The sequence below is a fragment of the Bos grunniens genome, chromosome 14, assembly GCF_055505025.1.
Source record: "Bos grunniens cultivar Pamir isolate PY7600 chromosome 14, Bosgru_T2T1.0, whole genome shotgun sequence".
Taxonomy (NCBI): domain Eukaryota; kingdom Metazoa; phylum Chordata; class Mammalia; order Artiodactyla; family Bovidae; genus Bos; species Bos grunniens.
This window is the reverse complement of record NC_141178.1, coordinates 19,125,782-19,146,641: the sequence shown is the minus strand read 5'-3', so window position 1 is coordinate 19,146,641 and position 20,860 is coordinate 19,125,782. Positions and strand designations below refer to the sequence as shown.

The window sequence follows — 20,860 nt, the reverse complement described above, 5'->3', positions numbered from 1 at the left end:
GCATTCCCTTTGGTGGACACCTGTTGTTGCTTTGTGTTCTGTCAGAGAAAGACATTTCACATCTGCTAAATTACTAGCATTTCCCCCAACTAAGCAGAGTCCACTGGTGGCCAGTTAGTATTGCAAGCCGAGGGAGTCCACACCTTTGTTCTCTATATCTGTGTCTCTATTTCTCCTTTGCAAATAAGTTCATCTGTATGGTTTTTCTTTCTTTTTTTAAACACTTTTTATTTATTTGTTTATTGGCTGTGCTGGGTCTCTGTAGCTGCGTAGAGACTTTCTCTAGTTGCAGTGAGCTGGGACTACTCTCTGGTTGCAGGGCTCGGTTCTCATTGCAGTGGCTTCTCTTGTTGCAGAGCGAAGGCTCTAGGGCGCCCAGGCTTCAGGCTGTAGCACTCAGGCTAAGTAGTGTGGCACATGGGCTTAGTTGCTCGGCAGCGTGTGGAATCCTCCCAGACCAGGGATCGACCCCATGTTCCCTGCCAGGCAGATTCTTAACCCCTGGACCACCAGGGACATCCTACATCATTTTCTGGATTCTGCATGTAAACAATATGATACGATATTTGCTTTTCTCTTTCTGACTTACTTAACTCCCTATGACAGACTCTGGGTCTATCCACATCGCTGCAAATGGCACAATTTTGTTCCTTTTTATGACTGAGTAATAGTCCATTGAATATATGTACCACATCTTTCTTTATCCATTCCTCTGTTGATGGACATTTAGATTACTTCCGTGTCCTGAACCTAATCTTAACCTTTACAACATGAAAAACAAAGGGATGTCTGGTGCATAATAAGCATTGTGTTAAGTATTATTATTATTATTTTGTGTTAAATAATGGATGAGGTGAGGCCACATTATGCTGCTGCTGCTGCTGCTAAGTCGCTTCAGTCGTGTCCAACTCTGTGCGACCCCATAGACGGTAGCCCAACCAGGCTTCCCATCCCTGGGATTCTCCAGGCAAGAACACTGGAGTGGGTTGCCATTTCCTTCTCCAATGCATGAAAGTGAAAAGTGAAAGTGAAGTCGCTCAGTCGTGTCCAACTCTTAGCGACCCCGTGGACTGCAGGTTCCTCCGTCCATGGGATTTTCCAGGCAAGAGTACTGGAGTGGGGTGCCATTGTCTTCTCCGGAGGCCACATTATAGCAGGGCTTAAAAAATCAAGGAGAGAAGTTTGACCTTAATGTGAAGAGAAGTTTATATTTATTACTTCTAAAAAATGACTTGAGAAGAATTAAACTAAAATGACCCATGATCCCTGGGACCATCCCATAAAGATAAAAGATAAGAGTTATAGAAAGCAGGGGAGAGAACTCTACCAGAGCCCTAGGCTAAATCTGGTTATTAAAACGCCACCAAGTTTAGCTCTGAGTTGCCGGACTGCTTCAGCTCTGAAAAACAAGCCTCTGCAGAAAGCCAAGGATTAAGTGATGAAGGATAGTGGAGTGAGAACCTGGAAACAAATCTGGAAGATGACTCAAAGAAGCCTACAAGGGCTTGGCAAGGAATAGCTGTGAGGATAAAGGAAATACAAATGTGGGAGATGACTAAAGTTACACATCTGAGCCATTAGAGTAGTCAGGTCTCTGCTGCTAAAATGCTGTGTAACAAATGGTCCCATAATCTCAGTGCAATTCAACAGAAAGCGTTTATCTGTCGCTTACGGATGTGTAGACTGGCTGCGACTCTCTTGCATGGCTGCAACTGAATAAACTCGGCTCCAAACTGCCAGTTGGGTGCAGGTCTGTTCCAAGTATCTCCTCATTCTGGGATCAGAGGCTAAGTAGGCAGATTTGTCTTGTGGCAGATGGCAGAAGTGCTGGAGACCAAGCCAAGCCATAAAAGCATGTTTCAAGTCCTGCTCACATTACCCCTACTAATGTGTCTGTTAACCCAGGCATGTCATGTGGCCAAGTCCCCAGACAATGGGGCATGGGAGCAGGCCAGCTCTACCCAGAGGCCCTGCGACACCACACAGCAGTGCCTTGGGTTGTGGCTCAGTGGGGAAGGCTGGGTTCTTGTTCCAGCCTACTACAGCAACTGAAATACAGGTGATGCCCCAGACACGGAAATTGGGAGTGGGACGTCGGGTTTCTTAAAGCAAGATACACCTGGGACGTGAGAGCCATGTGTCTGGTGCAGAGGGGTTCTGACAACTGCCGTCAGGAGATCTGGGTTCCAGATCCTTCTCTGGTGCGTCCTCAGCCTTTCTCTCTTGCTGTGCTCTGCCGTAGATGTCAACATTAGACCATCTTTGCCCTTGCATCTATCATCCTTGTCCCTTCCCAGATGGCACTATTGGCGAAGAACCTGCCTGCCAATGCAGGAGACCTAAGAGACGTAGGCTCAGTCCTGGGTCAGGAAGATGTCCTGGAGGAGGGCTCAGCAACCCGCTCCAGTATTCTTGCCTGGAGAATTTCACAGACGGAGGAGCCTGGTGGGCTTCAGTCCACAGGGTCCCAAAGAGTCAGACACGACTGAAGCGACCTTAGCACACACACATTGTGCGTAGGATCCTGTTGGACAGTTACTCCGGAAACAGCCTAGCGACTGACATTAGTGGATTGTCCATAAATACAGCTCTCAAAAACTGGCCCTGCTCCTAGATACAGAGACTAGAAAGTATTCCAAAATGGTCCTCCTGGGGATGAGGCTTCAGGCTATTTTAGGTCTTTGTGTATTTTCCAAAGGTTCTCCAATGAGCATATATAAATTTTATGATATCAAGGAATTTTATAATGATTTTTTAAAAATCTCTTGTCACTGGCTCAACTCGATTTCATCCATCCTTTACCCATAAAAGTCTACCTGGAGCATTAGCACGGGACCTGCCAAGCTGTGCTTCTTTGAAGGAACACACTCCTCAGCTAACACAGGGCAGTGACTATCCCTCTGATATGAATTCATTTCCCAGACATGGTTTGGGTTGTTTTTTTCCCCCTGAATTTGATGGTGGGGGGGGGGTGGGGATAGGGGGTTGGGGAGTGGATTCAAAGGGGATTTTAAATATGAATATACAAGAGCAAATTGAGTTTTCCCTCTTTTTCTTCACTTAGTTGTCCTTTTGGTTTGGGGCCTACCCAGAATCAAGTCAGGCCAGAAGTAGGCACAAGAAATCCACCAGCTTTTGTTCTTCAATGTCCTCAGCCCCTCTCACTCAGAGGGGCATCTGACTGCAGGCAAAGCCCCCAACTTGAAGAGAATATTCTTTGTGCTGGGGCTCTCCTCACCAGTCAGACCCCCATTCTCCCTGGGCACAGGAAAACAGATTTTCGTTTGTTTGCTTTTAAATATTTATTTATTTATTTGGCTGCACCAGGTCTGAGTTAGGAACGTGGGATCTGGTTCCCTGATCAGGGGTGGAACCCAGGCTCCCTGCTTTGGGAGCACAGTGTCTTAGCCACCGGACCACCAGGAAGTCCCAGAAAGGCAGATTTTGAAGGGAGCATGGTCTCTGGGTCGGCTAATCTGATTGAAGCTGCTAAAATCACCCCTCCCTTGACCCTGCCCCTCCTCTCTAGTTTCCAGATCTAGTTTCTCATTTAAAACCTCCCAGAGCCTCCTCTCCCCCAGCCCCAGGTGCTCTGCACCTCACACAGCTGCTGGCTTCTGTCTTACTCTCCCTCCAAGGATACCACCCCATAGATCATCAGCAGTCTACTGGTCAAGTCAAAGTTCAGCCCCTTGTTTTCTTTGGTCTCCTGCTTATATGTGAAATTTTCAAGTGTTCATTCTTTAAACGCGTATTCCTTTGGTCTCTATGAAATCACACTCTCCTGGGCTCTCTCTGACCATTTAAATTCTTGTTTCTTCCTCTCCCAGCCTTTACTTCTTGTACTCCTGGATGTCGCCCTCTGCCCACCTGTATTCTTGCCCCTACACTCTCTCAGTGGTCTGATTCATTCCTAGTCACAATTATGATTCATATGCTGATATCCCTAGCCCAGAACTTTCCCTTCTGATTCACATTTCATGGAGGTGCTGGTCTTCACATGGCGGTCACATGGGCATAAAAACCCACGGTATCCAGAGCTGAATTAATCTCTCCTTAGTGCTCTTTGGTTATAAGCAACAGGGAATGATCCTGACTAGCCTATGCATAGAAAAGATTAATTGGAAGCATTGCAAGGTAACTCCTAGAGTCAGAAGAATCACTGAACAACCCAGTGTCTGGAGGCGAGAACCAGGTCACTGCATAGATTCAAGTTTCCAGGAATGAACTTGACACAGCTAGCTTAGATCATAGCTCTCTACTTCTTGGATTTGTTATTGTATTAACATGGAGCAAGAAATACAAAGGGGCCAGACAAAAAAGACAATAGCGATCATGTCTCTGCCTCCCAAATCAGCTTTTTCTTCTGCATTTTCCATGTCAAGTGGTAGCCCAGCCATCCATCCACCGACCACCTAGACTGGGGAGAAGGCCCCCTCTTCCTCATTTGTGTCACAAAGCCAATTGCTCACTGCATTTTGACACTACCTTTTAAAGTAGTTCTCCAAACCGTTGCCTCCTTTCCATTGCTTGGACCTTTGACCTCCTTTGGGTCTTACCATGTCTTGCCTTGACGACATTTAAGCTTCTTGAAGTCTCTCTCTTTCTACTCCCATTCCTGTCCACCTCAAATTTGTCCTCTACTTAATAACCAGAGTGATCTATCTAACACCCAGATCTGACCATGTTACTCCTCTGTTTGAACTCTTTATCTGAAAGGTGAGGTATAAGACTTGCAATCTACGTTTCTTGATACAAAATAAAATTCCACCAGAGCCTTGGCCCTGCCTACAACTCTCCATCCACAGTCCTTGCTCTGTAGTCTGTTTTTGTTTTTTTTTTCACTGGCACCCCTTCTGCCCAAGAGCCCCTGTTCTCTCCTACCTCCAGCTTGGCTATTAGCAACTCTAAAACTCTGTTGAGGCCTTCCCTTCCCTAAGTCTTTCCCAACATCTCTTGTGAGGTTGAAGTTCCCCTCATCCCGTGCTCCCTTTGTGCCCTGAATACATCACCGTCACTATACATGACCCAGTGTTTGATAAATATCTCTCTGCATACCTCTCTCTCCCACTATCTGTACATTCAGGGGCAGGCAGGTGCTTTTTTCGAATGGTTGCTGACCTTGGTAAATCAAATAAACTCTTTGGATTTCAGCTTCCTCATTGCAGAAAAAGGATAACTCTACCCTTTGTTGTGTAATTAAATGAGATGATGCGAATGAAATGCCTCACCCAGTCCCTGGCACAGTATTCAACTGACAGTCACTTCCTTCATCACCATTCCTCCTCCTGCCACAAAAGTTTTTTGTTTTCTGGTTTGGTGTTTTTTTTTTTTTTTTTGGTGGGGGGTGGGGTAGCCACACTACGTGGCAAACAGGATCTTAATACCCCAGCTAGCTCTCTTACAGTGGAGGCACAGCACCCTAACCACTGGGCCACCAGGTAAGTCCCCACAATTTTAACTAAAAAGGAAAGATGTTTCAGTATCCTTTGTTAGGTATGTCTCTCCCCTACTGGAGCACAAGCTCTGTGAGAAAATGGGGCCAGGTCTGTATTATTTATTGCTACATCTTTTGCAAATGGCAGGTGCTTAATAAATATTTTTAGGATAAATGAATAACTGCTCTATATGCGTATTTGACTTATCATTTTCACCTTCAGTTGGCATAATGTTCTTGTTTCCTTTTGCTCATCATATAAATCATCGAGTTCTGCTTATTTAGTATCCACTGTTTCCCACTGTAAACCAGTGACCGCTTAAGGAAGAATGGAGGCTGAGCTCCTGGACAAGCCAGACGGCAGGCCAGTTGGGGCGGTTGCTGGCCACTCTGCCTCCTGGAGAGGACGCTCAGGGAAGGAATTCATCCCTTTTTTCACCTGCTGACCCTTTCAGGCCACGCACTGGCTCATTTCATTTACACGCACTGGCTCATTTCATTCCCATTGCAGTCCCAGGAGGAAGGAACTGTTTTCCTACTGTGTTAGGCAGGGGCCCAGAAGGGAAGAGATTAGCTCACTCAAGGTGAGGAATAGAGGCATGTCTAATAAAGAGATTTTATAAAAGTGCAAGCAGAGTTGAAGGAACCCTCCAAGGAATCGTGCAGTCCCTGGGGCTGGTGACAGCTGGGAGTCCTGATACCTCCTAAAGGGAAGAGAGGAGCAGCCAACCTGCAGCCACCCAGGAGCGGGGGGCGGGGCGGGCAGAACAAACACCTGGCCTCACTCTTCTCTTGCAGGGGCTTCCCAGTGTGCAGACGCAGCCTCCAGAGGGGTGAGGCTTCGGGCCACAAGCAGGGTAAGAAAAGTCAAGAATGACTCTGGAAGACCAAACATGGCCTGGCCAGGCCATATGGTTACCCATTACTAGGCAAGGTGTCCCAGGAGGTCCAGCTTTTAGCTACTGGAGTTTTCCATGAGGAGCCAAGAGATGGTCATGTCAGCATGCGACAAATGAGTACCCCCTAGATGAGAAAGGAAGGCAGACTCCCTCTTTATAAACACCCCCCCACCCCCCCCACCCATGCTGCTCTGTGAACTGACAAGCACCTCCGAACTTAATTCCAACACTGGAGAATGTTTCAGTGAATTTACCCCAACACAAGGCCCCAGCAGCGGGTGAGACCCTAGACTCAGACATCAGACAGGCCAGGACGTGAATCCCAGCTCTGTCATGGGCTATGTGAATTTGGGCCTCATCTGTAAAATGGAAACTGTCATACGGGGGAGGTGGGGTAGTTCCTTAGGATGACATGCAGTGTGCAATTTGCTTTGTAGTCATGAAACATTAGTGAAAACCCTACGAAGCTACATCTATAGCTTTGTACTACTGAAGTTTTTGACCTGATGACTTACTCATTCCAACTTTCAGAATCCTTTAAGAATGGACATTTCCACTACTGAGGAGGATAATGATACTACACAGAGATTTACAGTTTTTTAAACTGCTTTCCCTTAGGTTAGCCAAGGAGATTATTAAAAACAAACAAAACCCAGTGAGAAAAGCTACAGAAATTTTTTTTTTTTTTTTTTTTTTTTGCCTCTTTTAAAGATGGAGAAACCGACACCCGGAGAGGCGAAGTGACTTGTTCAAGGTCACTGAAAAGGCAGCGCCCGCTAGCCGGCCTCCTGAAGGCAGACGGAAGCTGCAGCTCAGAGAGGGCACCAAGTGAGCTCCCATCACCGGCCAGCCCTCTTTTGGCTGCTGGATGCTGCGTCATTGAACAATGCGTGTTCCCCAAATGATAATTATGTCCTTCGTTTGCAACAAAGATCAGAGCCACTTCCTCCTGTAAGCCTGTGAGTGGAGGGCGTGGCGAGTGCCCGCGGTGGGGTCGCCTCACCCCGCCCACTGCCGCTTAGGCTTCCACAGCACCTACCACCCCTCCGGCCTCTCCCGGCAGACAGAGGTGTGTTCGCTCTCCCGCCCTTTTCAGTGCTCTTTCTGCGGCCGGGGCCGAGCGGAACTACCTCCAGGCTTCACGTACTGGAGCTGCACGCTTTACAGAGAGAAGCCCATCTCTGAAAGCACAGCATGCATTAGCATCCTCTCCTTCAGAGAGAGCTATTTTTGTCTTTCGTCTTCCGAGACTGTTCCAAAGTTGGGGATGCAAGTATCAGGAGGAGAAGCAAAACGAGCCAGCGTCTCCCGCTCAGAAGAGAGGGAATCACTGTCGTTTCCTCAACAACATAACAACAACTGCAGCAGCAGTAATGGAGAACAAACTGAGTTGGAGCCGAGCTGCCCTTGGGCACAGGACAACCAGCCTGCCCAGATCTCTTTCTGTGGGATTTCTTTCCGTACACTTCACAGGAATGAGGTTCGTTGCCATAGTTACTAGCAAATCACATGGTATAGCCTCGCTCCCTAGAAGTGCCGGAGAACAGCAGGCTCAGACTGTGATGGGGGGAGAAGATGCCTTCCTCCCCAGCATGGTTGCTTTTCCTGAGCAAACCTGCGCAGCGGTTTCCCCGTTCTGACCTGCCCACTTAGGGGTCAGGGCCAGCTGTTCTTTGGGGCGCCAATTCACCGTTTTCCTAATGAGATCAGCAGCGCAAGTTTCCTCATGCACTTTTCCTTCTGGTTTCAGGAACCCCTCTCCCCCTCTCCAGTCCCTCCCTTTTCTAGACACACACACATACACACACACACACACACACACACACACACACACACACGCATGGGTGATGTACTGAATTGCTGAGTTGATTGCGGGGTGGAGCGTGCAGCCTACACCACTTGAATAAGCTCTTTTAAAATCCGAGGATGGCATGAGTCAGGGAATTTTGAAGCTGTGATACAATCAGGACACTGATGCCTCAAGGGGGTGGAGGGAGGGAGTATGGACTCGCCCAGATCCTAAAGAGATCCGGCAGGGTCGCCTTTCCCAGGCCTAGCCTCGATGGGGATTTGTGACCCTCAAGCCTCAGAGTTATGGAATTGGGTTCACTCTGACCAAGTCTGGTGGGGTGGGGTGGGCGTGGCCCCACAATTGTCGCCTTCCAGGGAAGAGAAAGCCGTGCCCTCAGAGAAAGCTCTAAAACCACAAAGCTCTTTACCTCTGCGCTTCCCCCTCCCCCCTTCCTTCCCTACAGAACCAGGCCAGTTAGCTCAAGTTCTGTGGTGCAGGAGCAGGCTAGAAGGGCACGTCTTTTTCCCTGACAATTACAGATTGCCTACTTCTTTGTGTTCAGATTGTATCTGATCTTGTCAATTCCATCAGATTTTCTGGTCTGCTTTCCCCATTGCAAAAGCAAACTCTGGATGATAGAAACACACACAGAAGAGTCAGCAGGTAGCAAAAGCAGGACCGAGAAGGGACTCTGCCCGAGTTAGGCAAGGTGGTGCAGAAGGCTTGCTCAGGGCCCCTGCCTCAAAGAGCTCAGTGTATTCAGGGAGAGGAGGCAAAGGTCCCTCTCAAAGGTCCCTAACCCCATGGGCACCATGAGACTAGGGCCAGGGCCAAGGGGACCAGAGGGTTCTAAAATGAAGGGGGGCAGGGATGCACCCTAGAGGTATGTGAAACTCTATTTGGTGGGGTACAAGAAATATTAGAACGTCCATTTATTTTATCTCTTCTGTGCTATATGTATTTTGGTATGTGTATTAAAACATATAAAATTTTATCATGTAGGATCAGATTTGACTGAGATTAAGAAAGAAGAAAATATCCAAAACATCATGGCTTAAACAAGACAGAAGTTTATTTCTGTCTCATGCACTTGGAGTGTGGCAGTGAGCCACCCAGAACTGGTATCTTTTCTGATTGCTCCAGCTCTTCAGCGTGTGGCTTCCACTCCATTGTCCAAGGCTGTTGCTTATGGTCAAGCCATCCTGTTCGCATTCTAGAGAGCAGGAAGGAGAAAAAAGGGGAGAACTGAATGTTTATTTCATGGAGGACACTTCCTGTAAATTGTACCTGACACCTCTGACAATTCATTGGCTAGAATTTAGTCATGTGATCACATCTAGTTGCAAAGGATCCTGGGACATGTAGTCTATTGTAGGATGCCATGTGCCCATTAGGAAATGCTACACTAAGGAAGTGGGGAAGGATGGACATCCGGTGCCACTATCAGTGTTTACCATAGTAATATGTTAGTAGTCAAATAGCACATGTGTATACTTACAAAGAAATACATGTACTAGTTGGGCGCATAATCAGGATTGGGGCTTTTGGGGTAAAGTTAAAAGATCACTGATGTGGATTATTGCACTCTAGAAGTGCATGCAGTTAATTGAAAGAAGGAATAGAGGTTTTTTCTTCTGTCAACCAACTAAATTTGAAAATAAGTTGTCTTCATGTTGCTGGCCAAAATCTTGGCCCTCTCTGCCCAATGAAGCCTAATGAAAAAATACAGAGACAGAGTTTGGAGGAAGTAGAAAGGTGGCTTTAATTCTCAGCCAATGGAGAGGGGAACACAGTAGGGCTCATGCCTCAAGAACTGTGCCCCTCCCCCCGCCCCCCCCATGAGGAGTCTAGGGGCTTATAAGACGATGAGGAACAAAGGTGTTAGGATTTTGATTTCTTCCTCTTGCATTGTTTCAAAGACAATCATAGACTGGCGTCAGGTAACTACAGAAATGTAGTTCCGTTTTTGAAATGTAACTGCAAGGGGAAGGGTGTTGTAAGGGTAAACACCAGATATGGGATGTATTTAGCACAGAGTCAAAGGAAAAGAGATGCAAAACGTAGCTCCTGCAGAGTTAAGGGGCAAAAAAGTAAACTCAGTTACAGACCTTAGGAGTTAGGAACAGTTAAAGTAAAAAAAACTAAGAGTGTTCAGGCTGGCTCACTGTTCTCTTTATCTTCTTTGTTCTTAGGAAAGGGAAAGAGAAAAACTCATTCCTCTTTTTTCTTTTCCACTGCAACATTCAGTTAATAATCCATGAGTCAAACAGCATCCCATTTAGAAACTAGAAAGGCATTCCCAAGGGATTTTTTTTCCAACCACCTGGCATCCATTCATCCTTCTCCTGGTAAAATCGAGAATTTTATGTAGGGACTCATCACTCCCCCACTTTGTGATGCCATTGTGACAAGGCCCTAATCAACTCCTCCCATCCACTTGACCACTGGGATTAGTGCAGGTTACCAATTTGACTCTTAAAAGGAAGACACTGGACAGAAAGCTAAGAGCACATGGAGTCAGGAGCTGCCCAAATCTTCCTGCGACCATGATGGGAGAGCTTATGTGAGACTGAAACCAACATCCAGAGGAGATGGAAACCATGCTGAGAGAGGATCAGGTCCTGGTGATAGCACTTAAATTCCTGTATCAAGCTACACCTGAACACAGTGTGTGTTGTGATGAGGCATTTTGGACCAGAAAGCTGAGGTCAGCCCCCTAGACCTGGCAGAGCATCTAGGTGGAAAGAGCCTGAGATGGGATGACTTCCTGGAGCAGAGCCTGGCTCAGTGTGTATGTGAAAGAGAAATCCATTTCCATCTTGGGTAAGTGACTGCCTATTTAAGTCTTTGCTTTAGCAGTCAGGCTATAACCTAATTAGTACATATGTTATGATTTCATTTCATTTTTTTCTTGTTATTTGTTTATTTATTTTCTTTCCAGTTGTGCTTGTCTTCGTTGTTGCACTCAGGCTTTCTCTACTTGTGGTAAGCCAAAGCTACTCTCTAGTTGTGGTACTTGGGCTTCTCATCGTGGTGGTTTCTCCTGTTGCAGAGCACAGACTCCAGGCACTCAGGCTTCCGTAGCTGTGGCCCAGAGGCTTCACTGTGCCCCAACAGGTGGAATCTTCCTGGACCAGGGATCGAACCCATGTTCCCTGCATTGGCATCAAATTCTTGTCCACTGTACCACCAGGGAAACTCTCATTTCATTTATTTTTAACGATCTCGTGTGTGTGTGTGTGTGTGTGTGTGTGTGTGTAGTGTGTGACTTGGCAAATGCAGCTGCTCGACTGTTTACTAAGGAGCAAATCCACTGCTCCTTGAGGCTGCAGAAAGTCGTTGACCCCCACTCCTCTGCTCTTAGAAGATTGTAGGAGGAGTCATAAAAAGGCAAGATGTGCACATTTAACGATCTCACTTAATCACCCAAGGTGGGTGCAGAGCAAGGATTTGAACCCAAGACTGCCTTACCCAGGAGTCCATAGTGTTGCCACCACTTCAGCACTCCACTCTTAGGGTTGAGTGGAGTCATGGCACTTTACAATGTGCCCTCGTTGCATCTTTGCACTTAAGTGCTTTGGGGCCAGAGGCTGTGTTCTTCCCCTTTGCATCACCCAGGTCTGGCTGGGGCTTGGCCCTCCATAAACGTAGACCAAATAAATGAATACTAAATGGTCTTGCTGAGCCTCAGAATATCTAGCAGGCTACTGGAGGATCAAATGAGATAATGTTTGAGAAGATGTTTTGAAAACTACAAGCTAGTATATGCACTTGGGTTAGTCTGCTCTCTCGTCAGGAAATTCTATGTGTTTAGGGCGGGAATAAGGCTATTTCCATGCTGTACTCTGCTTCTGTCTTTTGTGCTTTCCTCTGAGAAACAGTCCTCCCAGTCATGTCTCTCTCAGTGTTGGAGGACACCTGGACACCACTCAGACCCAGGTGCCTTCTCACCCTGACCCCTGGCAGGGTCCACTCTGTGATGTTTACACTGAAAGGTCAGTAGGTCAGTAGCCCTTCTAACAACTGGGCACTATGATCAAAATGTGACTCAGCAGTGCAGCACAGGAGACAGGCGCTATGCTGTCCCCAGACGTACTATGAGCCCTCCTCCACAATTCAGAGTCCTCTTTCAAGGTCAGGTTCAAAGTCATTTGCTCTGCAGAAGTCTTCCGAGTCCAGCAGAAACACTAAGGTCCCTTTCTTTCCTGTTGTGTCATTTTACACTTCATTCTAAGCCATATCACATTATAATTTTATTTGTACTTTTTAATAAACCTCACTCAATCACTCCTCCAAACTATCACCTCCACCCCTCATAAGTGGGCTTTTTCAAGGACAGAGACTGTCTGACTCTTTTGATGCTTCATCACCTACCTCAGTGCCTGACATTTACTGATAAATGTAATAATGCTTGTTGAAAGCATAAGTGAGTAAATGCGTGAGCAGAGGGGCTAAAACTTTATTTCTGTCATTAGACAAACTCATGTCTAAATCCCACTGATTGACTACACTCATTGATTTATGCATGCGCTCATTCATTCAATCAATCACATTTGTGTTGAGTACTTATTATATTCCAGACATCCTGCCAGACACTAGCATTGGACAATCAGGAAGACAGGGTCCCTGCCCTCTCAAGCTTATATCTGAATAGTAGAGACTAAATAAAGCGGCACATCAGTAAGTAAACAAGCTATCTACAGATTCTAACAGGTCCTGTGAATGAAATGAACAGGGGGAGTGTGGCAGAGGAAGTGAGGTCGGCAGTGGAGCACTTTAGATGATAGAGATGAGGCAGAGAGAGACTTACTGGGAACCTTGGCACTAAGTCCTGAAGAATGCGTCTTTTAAAGAACAGGAAGGGGAGTTCCTGGCAGTCTAGCGGTTAAGACTCTGAGCTTCCACTGCAAGGGTCACAGGTTCGATTCCCTGGTTGGGGAAATAAGATCCCACACCCTGTAGTTCAGTTCAGTCACTCGGTTGTGTCTGACTCTTTGTGACCCCATGGATTGCAGCACTCCAGGCTTCCCTGTCCATCACCAACTCCCAGAGTTTACTCAAACTCATGTCCATTGAGTTGGTGATGCCATCCAACCATCTCATCCTCTGTTGTCCCCTTCTCCTCCCATCTTCAATCTTTCTCAGCATCAGGGTCTTTTCCAATGAGTCAAGTCTTCGCATCAGGTGGCTAAAGTATTGGAGTTTCAGCTTCACACTGCAGTTGAGGGGCGGGAGGGGGGGGCGGGAAACAGGAGGAAAAATGGGATAGCCACAACCTGAAAAAAATTTGCTTCTTTCTCTAAGGCTTAGTTTCCTTATCTGTAAATTAAAGTAATCATAGCACCCACTTCATGATTTTTTTGTGTGAAGCTTAAGTGTGTTGAAAAACTTAGCATAGTGCAGGGCACCTAGGAAGCACTCAATACATCTTGGCTCTTATCAGTTACGGGGTAATGCTATCAAAAGGAAATGAGGGTGCAGTCCTGTGGTTCTGTGTACTTGCCACTTCCTTTCCAAGTTCTCCCAAGCCATCTGTTAAATAACACATTTAAGAATGTGCCTGGGAGGAACTTCCTCGGCGGTCGGGTGGTTAGGACTCCTCGCTTGCACTGCAGGGGGCACAGGTTCCACCCCTGGGTGGGGAACTAAGATCCCACAAGCCACAGTCAAAATAACAATAATAATAATAATTAACTAAAAAAAACAGAATGTACCTGGGCACCAGCCTTAATCTCTATAGTCTATGGTCTCTAGAATCTCATTTAAAATGAGTGTAAATACCTTATGAAGTTGATAGAGGGAGTAAATCAAATGAGATAATGTATGTGAAAGCCCTATGTGATGGTACTTATTTCTGTGGTCGTATCTTCCGCGTTTCTCTGTAGTTTCTGGACATCTCATGTTCTGGCTGCAAGAACACCACTGAGTTTGCCAGCCAAGGACTTTCCTGAAACTGAGTGTGGAACTTCTAATGAGCTCTGGCCGAGCAGGACGAGCACCCACAGCCCCAGTGCAACCTGACAGCCAGGTAACAGGACTTCTCTGGTGATTCAAGTTAAGAATCCACCTGCCAATGCAGGGGACACGGGTTTGAGCCCATGTCCAGGGTCCAGGAAGATTCCACATACCACGGAGCAGCGAAGTCCACGCACCTAGGGTCTGTGCTCCACAACGAGAGAAGCCAGTGCAATTCGAAGCCCGCGCGTGGCAACTAGAGATTATTAGCTCCTGCTCGCTGAGACTAAAGAAAGACTGTGTGCAGCAACGAAGATCCAGCACGGCCATAAATAAATAAATACTTCCCTAAAAAAAAAAAACAAAAAACAACTAGATGACCAGTTAGTAGCAGAGCCAAGAGTAGAACCCATGTCTACCGCCCCCAGGCCAACCAGATGCACTCACAGCATCTGTGGCCCAGCAAATGAGAAAAGATTTGCTATGCAACTCAGTACACAAGGCCTCCATTTTTTCTTGTCTTTTTTTTTTTTTAATTGATGTATAGTTGATTTACAATATTGTGTTAGTTTCAAGTGTACTTTTTAAGGAGTTGCGAGGCAGCTCACAAGGCTAGTCTTATTTACTGGACAGGTGGGAGAATCATGCAGTTATAATAGGAACAAAGAGAAAGATTCTAACCATCTCAGAGACAAAAGCCTTCTGCAGTTCAGAAGTTTGATGTGGTTTGATGTGTGTGTGTCTGTGTGTGTGTGTGTGTGTGTGTGTGTGTGTGTACACATACATGTGCATGCAAGAGAGGAGAAAGAGCACTGGCTCCATGCTCTAAGACACTGACTCTGCAGAGAGAATTATTTTATGCATTCAGATTTTCAAGTCTGGCCTTAAATGGCAATATAAGCAGAAAGATGCCAAGGAGAGTGGTAGAACAAGGGCTTAATTACAGGGACCTTTGTACAACTCACACGCCAATAATTTGCCTAGCTGAGTGATTCAGCAGTAATCCTGCCAGGTTCCCAAAGAAAGCCCATATCTGGGATGACGTAATGTCTCTCCACCCCATACAGCCGTCTCTCTACACCCACTGTCACATGCTTACCGTCTCCTCCAGAGAGCCACAATTCCATCTGTGGGATCTTCAGTTGCCATCTGCATGGTGACAAATACGTGTTTTATTATTTAAATGGTATTACAAAGTACCGTGCTGTTAGTCTAGCCCTTTGTGTTTAAAAATTCAATAGAAAAATTAAGACAGAGAAAAACCCTAGCCTCTGGTGAGTTATATATTGGCAAATCATGTCTACAGAATGCCTCTGGTATCTCAAGTTGGATATTTGATCTATGTAGCCCATGAATATTTATACCTTGAGGCAAAGTGATTGATTTAATTTACCACTGGAAATTGAGGTGACTGTCTAGACTTACTGCATGGTAAGCCTTGCAGAGAATGTGAAGAGAAAGGGACCCTGGTCTGACCCTGAAGTACCTTGTGTGGAACTGGTAGATACTTTGCTTGCATACCTCAGATTCATTAGTCTTCCCCATATTTCTGATCAGACAAGTGCTCGGGGAAGGTGCTCTGATCCTGTTTGAAACTAATTTTGATTTTCCTTGCCACACTTGGCTAGGCATATCATTCATTTCAATTTATTTCAAAGAGAAACAGAAGGAGATCTACTAAGAGTTAGGGGTAGTTCTGGGGAAAAATTTTTTTTCTGATAAAAAGAGATCCAAAAAATAAGTTCATTTTTTTCTGCCTTTGGATGTTGTTGTGATGCAAGGAACTCCTGCAGCCATCTTGCAAACATGAGGGTAGATAGTTGGAAGGATAGTGAGATGGCAAAAATCTGGGTCCTTGATGTTGATGAGTTACTGATAAACTAACCTAGAGCTGCCCCTACCTCCAGATTTCTCATTATATAAGTTGATAAATCCTTTGTTATTTAAACTGGTTGGATGGATGCTTTCTGTACATAGAAGCTGAAAACATTACTAAGTGAAGCAGTGACTTCCAAGTTTTTTACCAAAAAACCAAAGTGAGAAATATTTTTTACAAGTAATGCATTCTAAAATCTTCTGTTTTATTCTATTTCATTTTCTAAAATTCAGGTCATGACTCACTAAAGTGATTTCAAAACTCACTGGTGGGTCCTGACCCACATTTTGAAGAACATTAAAGTCATAGGGGACATAAACTACTGTGATATAAAAGAAAGCATGATGTGGTATCATAAAAGACATACTGATAAAGTGCTATCATAGGAGAGAATGATAACTTTGAGTTTGAGGAAACAAGGATGCTTTCATGGAAGGGCTGGACCTTGAGAAAATAGCTACATTTTTAGCAAGAGAAGGGGGTTTAAGCCATGACAGGAGGAAAGGCAAGATGGTGGGAAGTGAGGTAAATGCAGAAGCCAGCGGGTAACCCTGGGCAGAAGCTGATGTTTGTGGTTTGGAGAGTAGTGAGAGTGAGGTGTGACTCAGGTTAGGTCATGTGCAGCCGTGACTGGCAGGCAGTTGGGAGGCCTCATGAGGGCTTTTGGGAAGGGCTGGGCCTAAGGCAGTCTGCATGGTGACGGTTACAGGTTGGGTTGAGTCTGAGTCATATCAGAAGCTCAAACTGGTAGAGTTTAGCCTGGAGGTTCTGCTCTGGGAGCTCAGCTTCTGCTCTGTCACATCATCCTGCCTGCAGTCACTGCAAGCACATTTTACACAGAGGGTCCTCTATCTGTGAGCTGCTTTTTAGTGATGAACAAAGAGGGAGTGGGTCTTTCTAAAAGTTCTGCTTGACAGCCCCCAGTTTAAACCAACATTGCTGATGTGGCTGTGGTTCAGTCACTCCATCGTTTTTGACCCTTTGTAACCCTATGGACTGTAGCAGGCCAGACTTCCCTGTCCTTCACAATCTCCCAGAGCTTGCTCAGATTCATATCCATTCAGTTGGTGATGCCATCCAACCATCTCATCCTCTGTCATCCCCTTCTTCTCCTGCCTTCTATCTTTCCCAGCACCAGGGTCTTTTCCAATGAATCGGCTCTATGCATCAGGTAGCCAAAGTATTGGAGCTTCAGCTTCAGCATCAGTCCTTCCAATGAATATTCAGGGTTGATTTCCTTTAGGATGGACTGGTTTGATCTCCTTGCAGTTCAATCTGGTGCTGCTTCTAAATGAAACCAACAGAGTGAAGAAGAGTGGTCAACTTGCAATTTCAGAAAGGCCAACAATCCCCAATTCTCACTGTTCCTCTTGCACCCACTTGACTGCCTTCTGATGAGTTCACATATTGTTAGATCCAGCCATAAAAGGTGGGCTGAGCCTTGCTACCTCTAATGAAAAACGAAAAAAATATTTTAGTGGAGGAGGATTTGAAATTGCTGGTTAAATTGGGTGTTCGTGCTATCTGTGGACTTTCATCACCTATGTCATTCCTCCCCTACTCTCACCCTGAAAGCCAAGACTTGACACTCATGATAAATTAATCAGAACCTATATGCAACTTCTCTTTTATTATAGACCTGAGAGATGGGCAAATTAAAGGGGATTTTTACAGAGAACCTAAATACAGGAGAATAGAACCAGACTCTGATAAATCTTAAGTGGCCTCAAGTTTATTCTTACTGTGTCTCCTCAAATTAGTGATAGTTTCTCAATATTTGAGACGGAATGATAAGATTCACGGAATGCTGTTTCTGTCCTGACAGTTGATACGCTTTGTGGTCTAGGTAGAGGTCTCTACATTTCTGCCCTACTGGCTCCATGTGGGAAATTACAGTGAATAGTCTACCCTTTGGGAACACAAAGAAAGCTAAGTACTTGGTTTGAGGTAGGGGACTTTGTCATGATGGAAAGGCACCAGCTAGCTACATTTGGCCCTAAAGCATATGAAATCAAGCACTAAGTTTGCATGATAACATCAGTTCTGCCTTGATATCTTCTTCAAGTGGTTTATTTGGGCTTTTCTTTGTAGAATCTTTCCAACCGTCATGTGTTAGGACCTAAGTATGGAGTCAATCGTGTGAACAAAAATAGGTGTGAGGGAAAGAGCAGACAAGTGGGTACCATTCCTCTAAGATAAAATGGTGGTCAGATGGACACAGGGCCTGCCTTCCTCTGGAGTGCCCACTGTCCCCTTTCACAAATTCTCCTGTGGCCCCTTTAACATCTGTAACTGTTCACATGTCTGCTCCTCAATAGGAATGCAGGATCCTTAAGGGCAGGATGGTGATTTACTCATCTCTGTATTCCCAAACGGAGAAGGCAATGGCACCCCACTCCAGTATTCTTGCCTGGAAAATCCCATGGATGGAGCAGCCTGGTAGGCTGTAGTCCATGGGGTCGCTAAGAGTCGGACACAACTGAGCAACTTCACTTTCACTTTTCACTTTCATGCATTGGAGAAGGAAATGGCAACCCACTCCAGTGTTCTTGCCTGGAGAATCCCAGGGGCGGGGGAGCCTGGTAGGCTTCCGTCTATGGGGTTGCACAGAGTCGGACACGACTGAAGCGACTTAGCAGCAGCAGCAGCAGCAGCAGTATCCCCAAAATCTAGTATAAAAAAGCGCTTCTTGAATGAATAGTTTAAGTGAATGAGTGACATATCACTAGCATAACTAACAGCAAAGTTTCTCCTCTTAGGATTTCTTTGACAATAACAGCTCAGAATCAACTCCTCCAGAACCATCTGGTGTTGACTTTCTGACCACACCTTCTAAGGCCTCCTCAGGGTCCAAAGTCTACTGTTCATGCAGATCTTTCATTACCTGGTATTTCCTTTTTACATTTTTATTTCCTTCATGGACATTTATTCAAAAACTATTTCTACTAACTTACTTTGATAACCTTTTCCCTACGTTGTCATATGACAGAAACAAACACAACATTTTAAAGCAATTATCCTTCAATTAAAAAATTAAATAAAACATAAAATAACACAAAGCCCATTCATATATAGAAAAGGAAGAGCATAAAGGAAAAAAATATCACGCCCCTAAGAGGAGCTTGCTGAGGTCCATCCCATCCACTAGACACCTGTATCAGGGGCTGGGAACAGTGGCTCTCATCCTACCAAAGCCAACACCCTCTTTTCATAACAAGTATTTTTATAATGTCCCCTTTGCTACATTGAAATGAATTTTATAAATAATATATTATGTACATATCTTTTCAAAATATTCAGTAACCATACTACAAACTGTTATTGACTGAAGGTTTGTATCCCCCCCCAAATTCATATGTTGAAATTCCAACCCCCAAAGTGATGGTTTTAGGAGGTGGAAGTCTTTGGGAGGTGCTGAGGTCCTAAGGGTGGAGCCCTCATGGACGGGATTAGTACCCTTATAACAGAGACCCAAAGGAGCTCTCTATCCCTCTATACCAGGATTTCCAGCCTCTAGAATTGTGAGAAATAAATTTCTCATGTTGATAAGTCAACTGCCTGAACTGACTAAAGCACGAAGAATTAAAAAGAAAATAATTTACAAAAAAAAACCAAGTCTTTCAACTGTGCAAATGCTCAGCAGGAGTACAGTAGAAGAAATGAATAACAACACTGTAGGTGCCCAATACCCGGAATCACTGCGACTGTAGCAGCTAGTGGTGCAGGTCCGTGCAGGTCTGCTGCAGTGGAGATGAAAATTCCGCAAGTGGTGCTGACGTCGCCAATGTGATTTTCCAGAACGGAGAACAAACTCTCAGGAAAGTTCTAAAGAAAACAAAGCTCAATGTTTCTTTGATGTATCCAGTAATTGCTTTCCTAGAAAATACACTGCATGTTAAAAAATGCTTTGGGTTTATAAATAAAAACGAGGCTTTAGCTCTGTTATTTTGAACAGTTTCTTCACCTGTGTGAATGTTCAAAACTCACTAAGGTCACAGCAATAGGTGTCTCACGCATTGTAGGTCATCAACCCTCTCCTGTCTTTACATCTCTAGCCACTGCTGGTCATGGCCCTCCCCGAGTCATTGAAACAACAGACCGCACCCCTTCCCATATTGCTCCAGTGTCCCAGTTGAGAAGCACAGATCCAAGTGAACCCTGACGCTCCCATCCCCCTGTCCTGTTATAAAACACCAGGGGAAAGCTACCGAGTGGACTTTGGCACTAGGTGCTCCTATCACCTGATAATAAGAAACACGGGTGCGTAAACAGTACCTTTCTCTGCCTGCAGTTGTTCTACGATAATAGGATGCCTGGGGATGGCTACCATCTTGTTGTCATCCAGAGAGCCAGCCAGGGGAAGAGGCCAATGCACTGAGCAGGCAGAACAGAAAGGTGGGAAGAAGTGGGGAACCTGGTGACTTAAAATGAGCCCCTGAATCAGCCAACCCCAGAACTACCCCACTTCCTTTCCTCTTGATGTGTTAAATAATTGTGCAAGTCAATGGGGTTGGGGTTTTCCGTTATAGCCAAAAGCATCTTCCGGATAAAAGCACTCATATTCTCACTGGAGACCCCCTTTCTGGGCTTCTTGCAGAGAACTGGCCTCCTTTCTTGGTTCTACTTTGAGGTGAGGTGGTTAAGAAAGTTTCTGGGTTCACAATCCAGTCTGGTTTTACAAGCTGTGTGTGTATGTGTGTGTGTGTGTATGTGTGTGTGTGTGCACGCTAAGTTGCCTCAGTCCTGTCTGCCTCTTTGCAACCCTGTGGACCGTAGCCCGCCAGGCTCCTCTGTGCATGGGATTCTCTAGGCAAGAACACTGGAGTAGGTGCCATGTCCTCCTCCAGGGGATCTTCCCGACCCAGGGATTGAACCTGGGTCTCGTATCTCCTGCATTGGCA

The 20,860-nt window shown here is 45.6% G+C and overlaps 2 long non-coding RNA genes across 3 annotated transcripts; one reads left to right on the top strand and one right to left on the bottom strand.

The window, feature by feature from the left end:
• The first annotated feature begins 5,322 nt into the window (after positions 1-5,322).
• LOC147359137 (uncharacterized) lies at positions 5,323-14,576 on the top strand. Of its 2 annotated transcripts, none has more exons than XR_015140555.1 (3): positions 5,323-6,294; positions 7,048-10,951; positions 14,014-14,576. It is a non-coding gene; the product is annotated as an uncharacterized LOC147359137 (long non-coding RNA). The 2 variants fall into 2 exon arrangements; XR_015140556.1 differs by having other exon boundaries at positions 7,048-7,816; positions 14,014-14,452.
• A 661-nt stretch (positions 14,577-15,237) lies between these two features.
• On the bottom strand, positions 15,238-20,061 carry LOC147359136 (uncharacterized). The gene is made up of 3 exons (XR_015140557.1): positions 19,947-20,061; positions 19,649-19,784; positions 15,238-17,246 (listed from the first exon to the last, which is right to left on the bottom strand). It is a non-coding gene; the product is annotated as an uncharacterized LOC147359136 (long non-coding RNA).
• Between the last annotated feature and the right edge of the window lie 799 nt (positions 20,062-20,860).